Genomic DNA, 13,121 nt, shown 5'->3' with positions numbered 1-13,121 from the left:
TGTGGACCAGACAGCATTGAAGATTAATGGGACAGCTTCATTAAATTGTTTTCCCTTGGTTTGAAATAATAGCAACAGTAAACATCAAGATGGTAAGTGTTTTAAGAACATAACCTCTCTAACCTCGCATGGATTGAAGATGTACATAAACAAGGAGCAAATTCAGATTATTCTGCAAGATACACCCAGACAGAACAGGAAAAACATACCATTCCCAGCCATGGTCTCTTCTTTCAGAAGGGGGAGAGAGATTTTTTATTATCTCAAGTGTTTATTATTATTATTATTATTTTCTCCTCATTTTTTACCCATGGCATACATTTATACTCATCATGAGAAAAACAAAACAAAAACCCCAGCTGCATTGTGGGAGCGTTTGGTTGTTGTACCAGGACAAAGCTAGCGCAATTAGGCTGGCATACAGAAAATTTGACCGCAGGCTTTCATGGACTGGTAGCTTTCAGAGGCCTTGTGGACACTGTGGTGGAAAAACACCAGCCCTCTTTAGTCACCCCAACCACCCCCCCCACCCCACCCCTCCACCCCCTGCCTGATCCTTCCCTCCTCTCCTCTCCCCTCCCTTCCCCTGAAAGATCAGCCCTGCCATGCTCTGTTGGACTGCTTGGATAACCAGGAATCGACAGAGAATGGTTGGCTAATGTGGATCCTCTGCGAAAATCCCTAGCATTAACAGCACAAATGGGGAGTGGGAGCGAGAGAAGGAGGAGACGAGGGGCTGCTGAGGGGAGAGCCAGGTTAGACTGATTCCAGAAAGGTCTGCACCTCTTCCAAAGCAGAAAAATGCTCATCCACAGGACCCCTTTCATGGCCAGACAGAACAGAAGGCTGCACTCACAGTCAGAGGCCTAAAGGTTCATCTGCTGCAGAGTTTTCTTCCTCTTCTTTTACTGGGACTGTCACCATGTTAAGATATTTAGATGATGAAGCACTAAGCTTCCCTTCCAAAGTCATGAAACATCTTCTCTCAGCATTTATGAACTAACCAAAATATACTGCTATTATACATCTGTTATGTACCATCACTGGCATTTGCTGTTTAGAATAAGGGTACCAAATTTGAGTGAATAAATGAGCTCAATTTTAATACACCCATTCCTTATTTTTATTTTATTAGCATTTTTGTAATTCATTACATCTTTTAACATTCTCAAGTATAAAATCCATTGCATTGAATTCTGGGAAGTGCATGTCCACTGTATATTGCTTATTACCTAACAGGTCAAAGTACTTCTGATGAACACTTACACCACCTTCCAAGAACCGACTTGGACAAACTTGGCCTAAAATGTTTCCATATATAGGTGATTCATCATATACTAGACTATAAGTAAATTAGCAGTGTAAATATTACACTCAAACCATACACCGAAGTGAATGAATAAACTGTCAAACTGAGAAATGGCACAGTAAATCTGTACTTGTGAAGCCCAAGTACAGATTCCCTTCATTCCCTTCCCCTAAAAATTCACTGAACCATATTTCATAAGCAGGCATTTTCATGTGTTATTAAACTTACAATGAAATTTGGTTATCTTTACATTTTAAAAAAGTTTTTATAACTGCAGTGGCTTCACTCACAAGCCTTCCATACTAATATGTACTAACTTACATTTGTTTCTTTTTTTAAAATAAACAGTCACATTGATGGTACCTCCCACAATACTCTTACTGAAATCATACAACAAATGACTGCATGAATGCCAAGCCTGGTGAGACCCTTGTCTCCCTGTTTGCCGATTTCGGAGAGAGGAGCAGGAGGAGGAGGAGAAGAGGGGTTAAGAGGAGAGAAAGGGGCGGGGACTTTTCCCAGCTTGTGCCGTGGAGCCAGAGCCTGGGAAACGGAACTGGGCGAAGCTTGCCAGACCCTGAGAAAGATCCCGTGGTGTGCTGTAAACACGCCTGAACTCCGGCCTGCCCCACGCCCTCCCCATCTGACCCCACATTCCAAGGGGGTGGGTGGGAGGTGGGGGTCTTTGCTTTGGCGAAAAAACGGGAGCCCGCTCTCTCATTTCCTGACCGGGGGACTCTAACCCCAGGGTGTTTTGCTCTTTTGAAGCTACCCCAATAAATCTTACTGGCTTACCGGATCCCTTATAAGGGTGAATATACTAATTATGGTAACTTTCAGACATTGCTATTTCTTAAAAATACATTGCTGTTAAATACATTTATCATTATGTTTCCCAATAGATCCATATTATATGGCAAAATTACATTTCCGATAAGGCATTCCGCACAACTAACAGAGAGAAAGTCCCACTGTAAACGCTGCACAGATGGAAAGACCCACCGTATGAGCTGCTCAGATCATTATAAGCAGACAGACAGCAGTCAGTCCTATGGGCACAATCAAAAACCAGGCACAGGCTGCAGCCTTTGGTGATCAGACATAGCCGTGTTAGGATGTAGCGTTAGCTTGTCTCATTAGCCTGTAGGAGCAGTGGCAGAGCAGCAGCCACATTAGCATTGCTTATCTTTCCCTTGAATGGGAATCTTATCCTTGAATTTGAATTGATTTGTATACAGTGCACAGCTTTCCATTTATTGCCTTTACATAGCTATCATGTTTTCAGCTATTTAACTATGACTTTCGTCTACACATCTACCCCCATCCTCACACTTGAAAAAACAGGAATTTGTAAAAGGTTCTGTCTTCTAGACAGATGTTGAAGTTGGGTGACAGCTTTGCAACACACAGTCACCCTTCAGTCATTTTTCTGGAGAACAACATCAGGTCTAAGATCTGGAGATACTGGTCAACAAGAGAGGGAGGGAGAAGGAAGGAGGGGGAGTTTTTTCTGGGGGTCACATCAGGAAGCCAGGGACTGGATTGTGTTGCCTGGTAGCATTAGACATAGGGTTTGGGGAGGTGCAGAAGCAAAGCAGTTTCTGTGTATAATTTCTTTCACATTACATCAGGGATCTCAAACTCTAGTCCTGTAAGGCCACACGGTCTGTTCTTTTTTCAAGTTTCCTTTTAATCAGCATAAAATATTGGAAACAAGGTTTGTAGACTCAGTTCAAGTTAATCAATTACTTTAAAGCACTTAAGTGCTAAAACATATCAAAATCCAGCAGACACTGTGATCCCCCAGGACTGTACTGCGAGTCCTGCAAGCACTGCAGCCCTCTAGAACTGAAGTTAAATCTTCAGCCAATGCGACGCACCAGGGCTGGAGATAAACCTGCGGGCAGTGTGGCTCTCTGGGAGTGGAGTTTGAGATCCATACCTTTCATGCTGTGGCCCACATCCTTCGATGGCTTACACATGTCTGTCTACCTGCATGCTCCCAAGGTCCCACTCGGGTCCAATTTCAGGCGAGACTGACAAAGGACAGCACTCATCGAGGGACTCTGAGAGACAAACTCCCCACACCCTCTCTCTCTTTCTGTGGCACCTCCTCTTTCCTCCTCTCTCTTTCCACATCTATCATTCTCTGCCCCTCCCTTTCTCCCTCCTCTCTTTCTCGCTCTCACACACTCTTTTTTACCTCCCCCTTTCCCTGTTTCTCACACTCTTTTTTCTCCTTCTGTTTCTGCCAGGCAGGAAAAACCTGACAGACCTTAGAGCTGACAGACCCGAGTTAGACAGAAATCACATCAAGCATGAATGGAAATATTTAAACACCCCCCCCCACCAACCCCGTGACCCCGTGACCCCACTCACTCCATAGCTTCTTTTTCCCTCTGCAGTTCCAACTTGACACTAATATTAAAGAACCGTGAACTTGTTTACAACGTTGCAGCGAGCGAGCCGACAAAACTATTTTTTTTACCTTCTTATTTCTCCAGTGTTCGATTTTTTCCACGAACTCTTAAGCTCCAACTGTAAGCAAGACCATTTCTTTTTGAAGCATGTGCTGGTAAAACCTCCTAATCATCGTCATCAAGTTCACTGAGTGTTCTTCTCACTATTATGGCACCCTGTTTATCCGATTATCACAAAGAAAGATGGAGCTGCTTGTTAACACAGAGAAGACGGTACAGTAGGTGCAAAATCTGTCAGAGAAATGGAGAAACCATTCTGAGAGAAAAAAATAACATGGCTATCTGAAACAGAATATGACAAAGTGTGTGTGTCTGTGTGTAGGTGGGAAGGGCTGCAGAGGACACTCAAAAGAGTGGATTGCTTGATTGTGTTTTGTCTATTCTGCAATTTCACCTCTTTTCAAAGATTAAAGGATAAGACCTGCATGTAAACCACCCCTCCCGTCAGCCCAGAGTCCCTGAGGCCCTGACGCCTGTCTTTTACAGACTGCAGGACGGGGGCCTCTTCCCTGCGCGTCTCACCCAGGCAGCTCCTCGCTCGGGCGATATTTAAGGGCTGACCGCAGCGGAAAGCTTGATAATGGCCTCATCCGTTTCTGCTGCACCTTTACAGCTGTTGACAGTGTCATCTTTTCATCACCCAAAAGATCCCAAGGGGGGAAAAAAAGGACTAAATATAACTAAGCTTTCCAAAGCCTCAGCGTCAAGCCGATTACTCTGGTGGTACGTGTACCGAGGGGGATATTTGCTGATAGTAAAAAAATGTAAAAATAAATTTAAAAAATGAGAGGCCATGGAACACACTCCCTAAAAAATGCAGCAACAACGGAAAATAGTCTCAGCATTCGGGCTTTTGAGCTTGGTGGGAAAGAAAGTCACGTTGAGGCTGAGCCAGAATTCTTTGGCACTACCCGGCTTCATAAGCATACGGCACTTTGGCAGAGCTGGTCTCCCTGCACTCTCGTCTGAGGAATGTCCATGATGTTCCGAATTCTCCATAAACCTCAGACCCGGGCACCGGAGCGGCTGCTCACCGCTCCCGGCCATCGGCGATGAGGCAATGACATTCCTATCCAATCAGTAATTCTCACACACCGGCGCAGTCAGACACAGACTCCGCCTTGGTTCCAAAGCAGTGAAATGCACACATACAGACAAAAGCCAAACCCTAGGTTCACCCCAAATCCTTTACTGTATATTTGTCTGATCCCTGGTGACTTCACTGTTGGAAAGCCATTCAATGTCTGGTTGCTGTCTTTGAAACATAAAAACAGTGATCGAGTTGTGTGTTTTTTTCCTTGAGCGGTTTTGATTGCAGCCAGACATCACCATTTGTTTAGTGACATTTAAGTAATCTGTTATATTTTAATGAACGAAACAGCACTTATCTTATCGATATAAGATAAGTGTATTTATCTGTATTTATTTTGAGTGTAAAGAGAAAACTGCACAGACCTGCTTATCTAGCCTAAAGTAAGAGGTTTGACAAGCCTTAAATACAAGTTAAAATACAAATATTTTGTGAATGTGGACAGGAAGAATTCTTCTGTGGTATCTTAACCATTGCAGTGCATGCCGTTGACTTTTTTCAATACGTTCTAGAAACACAACACAAACTTATTGTTTTTAACAGGTACATCAAGGTCAAATATTTCACCCATTTATAAAGCATTGTATGAATAAGATATGCTGTAATGTGTGTAAACAAAGTTTATACCTTTCTAAACATACATTAATATTACTTTTGTCAATTACTGTTGATGCCAGAGTCAGAGGACATGTCAGAGGAACACAACCAGAAATGTTCAGTAACACTGTGCATAGTACAGTATAGCAACTGCAAAGATTCAGCAGACGTGACCGTATCGACGGGGTCACAACCACAAATGTCTAATGGCATTAGCCACCGAGTCACTGTCACAATGTCTCACTCACAATGAACTAAACTGCTCTATAATTCTTGGATAAATCCACATAATAAATGTGGAAATATTACGACAGTTTGCTCTAAAGTCCAGTTGCGTGACAGTAGGATTTGCTCAATGAGGACATTGTAACGGTATTGATTGCAATCTGTGACGTAAGAAATGTTTATACATTCATTTCTCTCACTGATCACTCTATCTGTCACTAAGCAATACAATTACGTCAGCATTTAGTCAATCCTAGCATCACAAAACTGGCCTTCAGAGCCAGTTCCAACCTTTGCTTCCGTTTTCTCTCACTTGACAGTGACATAAATGATAACATTTTGACAGACTGCAGTATTATGTCCCTATTTATTATGTAGATTTATTAATGATGCACAGACTATAAAATAGTTATACATGTGTTGCTGTCTGTGCGCAATACTACAAATTGTTAAAAGCCTCGAGAGATTATAAATGTGAATTTGGTATGAATAAAAAATGTGTTTTTGCTGGTTTATGCGGCAGCTCTCAGCTCTGTAATTTATTACTTTCATCTCAGATTTTTTATTACTTCTCAGTTTTCGGTTTCGAAGTGCATACCATTGTTTTGACTGTTACTTGATGCAGTGATTGCCATCATTTTTGACTGGTTGACAACGAGAAGGCCTAAAATGGAAATAAGCAACCACAACAAAAGAATAAAATAAAAGTATTCACACAGCGATGTCTGCAGCTTGTCTTGGTTTGATATGAGGAATCTGTCAGCAGACCTGTCAGCCATGAAAGGAAATGCAGGTTTGTATTGATCTCCTGGAATTTACATAAAAATCAGCAATATGACAGAGCCAATGTCTGATATGAAATTTAAATGACAAAACAGAATCACAAAGCAACTCCACCACAAAACTGAACACAGTCTCCACAATGCTAAACCAATAATCCCTACACTGAGGGGAGCCTGTTTAAATTAGGTAGTCACCTCCAACGAGAACCTGTTTAAATGAAACAAAACTGACTGAACAATTTAAAAAAATGCCTGTTAGTTTAATGTCTTACACATATATCAGCTGTAGACATGACATGACAATCTAGGCATCAACATTATTACCTCCTATATCAGGATGTGAGTCATGTGAATGGACAAAATGATACAGCACATTGCACTGCAATTATACTTTCAGTTTGACTGTCGACCCTCTGGGAAGCATAGTCTAGTGTTCGCACTGGTATGAATGTGTCTGTCATTAATTATGAAATAATTCTCACATTAGTGCTGAGACTTCAACCCTGGTTTTGTAGAGATGTCAGGTGTTCTGGTGTTTCTGTTTTATTTTTTCTTAAATGCATACAAAATAAAATGGTTAAAATTTCAATTTTGTAGTGAATCTTAAGGTAAAAACAAACATCAGCTGACCCAGGACTAGGGTGTGTAGACCCCAGTATTGCTGAATCCAAGCTGTCTTTCGCATCTCCCTTTCAGGGTCATTTCCTCCCACTCCTGGAGTTCAGAGGCAGGAAACCAGGATCCGCTAAGACCAGAAGTCTATGGTGAAATTAGAGGCATTCCAAGGGTGGCTGGTTTTCCAGTCAACCAGTCCTGTTACCCAGACCTCAGGACAAACTGGACCACCACCTTACTTTACCCCTCCAGGCACATGTCCTCCTATATTACAGTCTACCTCCACCCCACAAAATAAATAATAAAATATATAAATAATCGAGAAGCAAAGCCCTTCAGCTCCCTTCGAAGCTCTAATGCCTTCACTGGAACTTTTAAGCAAGCTAAATAAATCACGAGCAGCGTGCTGACAGTGTGTGTATGAATGAGAGAGAGAGAGAGAAAGAGAGAGAGAGAGAGAAAGAGAGAGAGAGAGCTTACGTGTGTGTATGTGTGCTGTGTGTGACAGAATATGTTGGTATGTGAAGGGGACAGGGTTCTTATAAGAACACTAGTGCTTGAAATCACATATGTACTCACACACAACAATGTGAACTTATTCTGTAGACAGCACAAATTTGGGTCCTGAAGAATCTTAAAATCAGTAAGCAATTCAGATCCAAGAAAACTGGTAATTTAACTGTTTTAATTGATCAATTAAGTGCTGAGCAACAATGGAAACCAGCACTCCCTGTGGCTCTACAGGACAAGGGCTGCAGACCCTTGATCTATAAACTGAAGCTTGTTTGTTTATGTATTTGAGTCACGGCTAATTATGTGGGGAACTAATTAGGTATTCTTCATTGTTGTTACAGTGGACACTGTGAAGTAGGTACTTGCCATAGGTAATCTAACCTATACATAGCAGTGTAGAAAGCGGATGGAAAAGGCCTTTTCCTCAGTGAGTTCATATTTAGTTTTTAACTGTATTCTATATATGCACAGACATCGTGTGCAGGTCTGTTTGTGTTTACCCATAGCATGTGTTTGCTTCAAACAGCAGTCTAACACATGGCTAACAGATTCACGTTTGTAATGCACAGAATATTGATACATACTGTACATACATTGGGAAATGATCCTTTTGCAAAATTGTAAAGACATAAACAGCACTCTAATATTAATTTAATTCTCACAATATGAAAAAACGGTACTGTCTCTATGTTGGATTAAAGTACATTGCCGCAAACAAACACGGCTTTCATTTCACCTGTTCCTAAAGAGCCCTTGATTAATCCATGCAAGTGGGCCATGAATGAACCCGTGCAAACCAATTTCTTCCCTTTACAAGACAATGCGCGAGGGATCCACGGAGCAAACAAATCCACCAGATTGACCCCAACCCCCATTAAAGCGCGGATCCACATTTACATTGCGGGTGGCCCCTGTAGAGCTGGGCTAATTATTCAGTATCAAAGCGGAGCGGGGCGAAGATTCAGGCTACCTCCAGCTTTGATTCAGACAACTTCAAAGAGGAGTGCGGGAACACCGGAACACTTTTCCATACATATTCCCTCTCGCGCCCCAATGCCGTACTGCCCTGTGAGACACAAAGGCGATTCATCCCTAAAAGCATATTATGCAGGATTTTTGCCTTGCTGTGGTCATGTGTTTACAATCAAAGAAGTCTCCTCCTCCATCTTCAACATCGCCCACTCACCCAGAGTGCCCGGCTTCTGCCATCTAGCAACCTAACGTAGCTAGCTGGATAGCTAGAAGTAACATTACTAAAACGTCCAACAGAAAACTGGCTAACATGCTTTTTTCATCCTCTTTCTGAACTTCAACAGTCACCATCGAGGAAAAGCAATTCCAAGGTTGACTGTCGGCTTATTGTTTCACTTCGCTATACTTTTGTTTCTTCACTTTTGTCATTGCAGTAGCTAGCTGGCTACAAATGCTCAGCTGAAACCTGATCCCACCCAACAGGCTCTGTAGCCACACCCTCCTCTCCTCACACAGAAAAGAGCATCATGCCCAGAAATTTCCTGAACACATTTTAGAAAAAGAAATACAGGCAGAGGAGCAGGGATTTGGCAAATGTGCACATTGCCAGCCAGCCAATTCACTGCCAGCCATGAACACACAAGAAAAATGAACCAGCACAGTCTGAGAATATTTTCAGAATTTGACCTGGTTTCCTTGAAGATGTCTGAATGAACAGGGAATTTTCTGAAAAGTACATTGCAATGGAAATGACATCAATCGTCAACCTATGGACGAGTTGTTTGTGGAAAAAAAAGATCAGTGGTTACCTAACTTACCTTACATTATAATCATTTGGCAGAGGCCCTTATCCAGAGTGACTTGAAAAAGTAGAGATCATCAGTGCTAGTCTCATTAATACAAAATGCAATATTAGCAAAGTAGACAAGTAAATACCACTATATAAATCACCTACAGGTGAGCTGCAGTGTTCTGGATAAGCAGCAGAGGTCCAGCAAGGAAGGAGTTGTAGCACATGAGAAAATGACCAGCACCTGGACTAAGAGCTGGATTGTGTAGGTGGTGAAGAAACTGCTGATTCTCCAGATGCTGATGTTAGTTCAGCTAGCAATCATCATAGAACATACTGAAAAAAATTCACGTAGTCTTTAAAATTAAAAAGCGGGAGTTTAATTAAATGTACCTAACTGCATCTGTGCCTGTTTCTTGGCCTGCTTAAAAGCTTGAAGCAGCCAACCAAACACTTTCACTGAGTTTCCTTTTTCTGATGTGTGGTCCTAGGTGACTCTTAGTATGAATGTAAACAGGTTGTTGTGCCCATACCACACAGTACAGACTGTCTGAAGGGTGTCATTGAAGGAGACAGGCCCCATAATTAAAATGGCCTTTAGCTCATTCCTCTGTACTTGCTCATATTTCTGGCTGTATACTTCCATCAGAAACGCATGCTTGCACATACACACGCATGCATGCACAAGAACACACACAGACACAAAATCATTTTGAGCACAGGTTTGAAACTCTTTGTTGAACAAACCAGTACCAGAGGATGAGAGCTCTGTTAAGAACATATTTAAAATATGAAACATTTGGACACACACACACATGCACTCACGCGCACACACACACACACACACACACTACACACTATATCCATAACAAGTCCATATCTGTAATTGCTGCCAATGAACAAATAAGAGACTCATCCCTGTACACAATGCATTGCATTATCAGGAGGACACTGTCTACCAATTGCATTTCCAGAAGTTTGTTTGGCCTCATGTAAACAGTGTCAGGAAGTGTATTCCATGGATCCTAACATTTACTGGGGAGGCCTCATATTAACCTGTATGCTCTAGAGAGTCTTCCACTAGTCAGCCTCTGAGGCCCGTTCAATACAAGCAACATTTATAATTTATGTAATATTAAAGAATAACTAAAAAATAATAATAAAGTCTGACCTGGGCTGTCGCCAGACAGAGAGTGGGAGATAATTTAATAGTGCAATCACAATGTGAGTCTGCAATAAATGAAACTGAAAAAGAACATTCCAAACATTGATGAACCTTGGAACTGCCATGAATTCACTAAATTTCAGTTGCTTAGCCTCTGGACAGAAAGGGAGAGTGAGAGAGAAAGAGAAATTTGAGGATCAAGAGAAAGACAGACCATTTAGGCCAGCTGAATGAATCTACCCTGTTTGAACACCATACTCCCGGTTGACCCTCTCTAGTGTCTGAGCTAAGTTGCACATTGATACTGAGAGTACATTAAGGCCCTGCTATCGCTATTGTGCAGGTTTTTAGTGTTTATGAAAACACTGTGTAACTGGCAAGGGCAATTAATGGTTCAGAAGACAGCACAGAGTTGAAAAATAGAGTTTCTCTGTAACCATTTCCACCAATCAAACAGAAATAATCCCTGAATGTTTTTCTGAGAACATCTGGCAATCCTCAGTCATGAAAAACTATGTTGTGGCAGTGGTCTGGAAGCTCCGGGATGGGGGAGGGGATGAATCTAAAGTAGCGCAGTCAACTGAGACCCTGGTATACGATATGACCATATAGCTTCGGGGTACGAAGCCATTTTAATTAATTCAACCAATGGAGGGAGAGCGAGAGAGAGAAAGAGAGAGTGGGGGTGGGGGGGGGGGGGGGGTGGAGAGCGAGAGGTGAGGGAGAGAGAGATTGACAGTCAACCGTAAACCACCCACCTCCTCACCTGCTCCTAAGTCTGCCCCTGTCTGCTGAGGCTCATAGACAGAGTGTTCTGCCAGGATAGCATTTGGCAGGATGAACTGCGCATTAGTGTTTGCTTTCTCCCAGCCCACATATTAAAACCACAGCAGCACATCCACTTTGTAAACAGAATCGCATCCACCTATTCATATGCCACTTGTATCTGAATATGCTCTAATCTACGGTAAATATGTTTTTGTGTTTGTTTCTAAAAATCAACAACCAACCACTTGTTTCACCTTCCTATCTACCGCACCAGTTTACCCAACAAACCGCTGATTTAATAGAAGCGCCAGCCCATGCACGCCTCTTCTCAGCACACAAACACCACTCTTCAGCAGAGTCAAGATCCAGGACAACATGGTGGACAATGTTAGCACTTTCAGCGCATGGCCATTACATTTTACATAGCCAAAATATCAGAAATAAATACATTCTATTTCTGCCAAAGCAACAGCAGATTGAGTGACAAGCCTTGTGAGATTAACTCACATTTTGGATGCATAACCTTATGAATCCAAACTCAGAAAAGCCATTTAGCATAAAACCTCACGCAACTTCATCTTTTATGGCACGTACCCTTTCTTTTTGGAAATGGACTGCCAGGAGGTTTGGATATCTCATGTTGCATGCCTGAATTGGCAATATCTAATTCACTATAGGCCCAGGCACACTCTTTATGCTAGAATAAGCTATGAAAAGGGTAGAACCCTGATTTTAATCCTCTTTTCTTAAGTTACTGATATAACTGTATACTCAGCTGTATACCATGCTCAGTGACTTAGCTTTCCCAATAATATACAGTTTTTTTTTAAGCCATGACATGAACAGTACCTGGTATATTACTTCCCTAAGTGTGCTTGTCAGCTTCAGGAGACTGAGCTGAGCTTTGTGAGTGGAGTGGCAGAGTAGCATAATGGATAAGGAACTGGGCTTGTAACATAAAGTTTGCATATGGGAAAATGCTGTTGTACACTTGAGCAAGGTACTTTCAGTAACCTGAATTGCTTCACTATATAGCAGTATATAATCCATTCATAATCATTCAGTATATAGCAGTATAAATGGATCATATGTAAAAAGCCTGTCGCTGTGACGCTTGGCAATGCAGCTTGGAAATGCAGCTTGTGCTTGCATTGCGTTAAGAATTTCAGGTGACAGGTTTTAGAACGCAACGATGGTGAAATCAACTTTGCATCACTCTAAGTGTCCTTGTTTGCATATTTGCTTAGGGTATGTTCTGGGCCTAATGCTGCATGGCAGCTTGGGTACATGTTCCCAGCTCTCTGGCACTCCATTCTGAAGTGAAAGGGAATGATGTGATACTCACCTACCCATAGGTAGGAATGGACTGCCAGACAGCCTTGTTGCTCGACCTCTCCAAGGGAATCCAACATAAAAAAGAGGCTTCTTCCCCTTCTCATAGCTTGTGCTAGTGTAAGAGATGGGTCTGGGCCAATAACAAATTTGACAGACATTTGTCTAGCTGTGCAGTCATATGATATGGGATATCCCAACCCTCTGGCAGCCCAGTCCTCATTCAGGTAACCCTGGTGTACATGACTCTACACTGTACATAAGGACATAACACATTGTTTGGTGCAACCCCTATAACATTGCAGTGGGTCACATGCTACCCACTGCAATTTATTGCAGCCAGTTTGAGGTTGTTCATCAGCTCCTGATTAATTTCCACTGTGACAACAGACAATACATTATAAACAGGATTCCTTTCTACTGTATGTTATTTTAAAAGACCAATCTCTTATGTTGCATTAAAATTTAGCCAATTCCCTATAG

The 13,121-nt window shown here is 42.0% G+C and overlaps 1 protein-coding gene across 1 annotated transcript in view; it reads right to left on the bottom strand.

Moving 5' to 3' along the window:
- The window catches only part of LOC118236781 (mastermind-like protein 2), an 88,633-nt gene that overhangs the window by 72,140 nt on the left and 3,372 nt on the right, over positions 1-13,121 (bottom strand). The window lies entirely within an intron of this gene.

Source organism: Anguilla anguilla, chromosome 9, assembly GCF_013347855.1.
Source record: "Anguilla anguilla isolate fAngAng1 chromosome 9, fAngAng1.pri, whole genome shotgun sequence".
In the NCBI taxonomy this organism is placed as follows: domain Eukaryota; kingdom Metazoa; phylum Chordata; class Actinopteri; order Anguilliformes; family Anguillidae; genus Anguilla; species Anguilla anguilla.
This window is presented reverse-complemented; position numbering and strand designations above follow the sequence as displayed.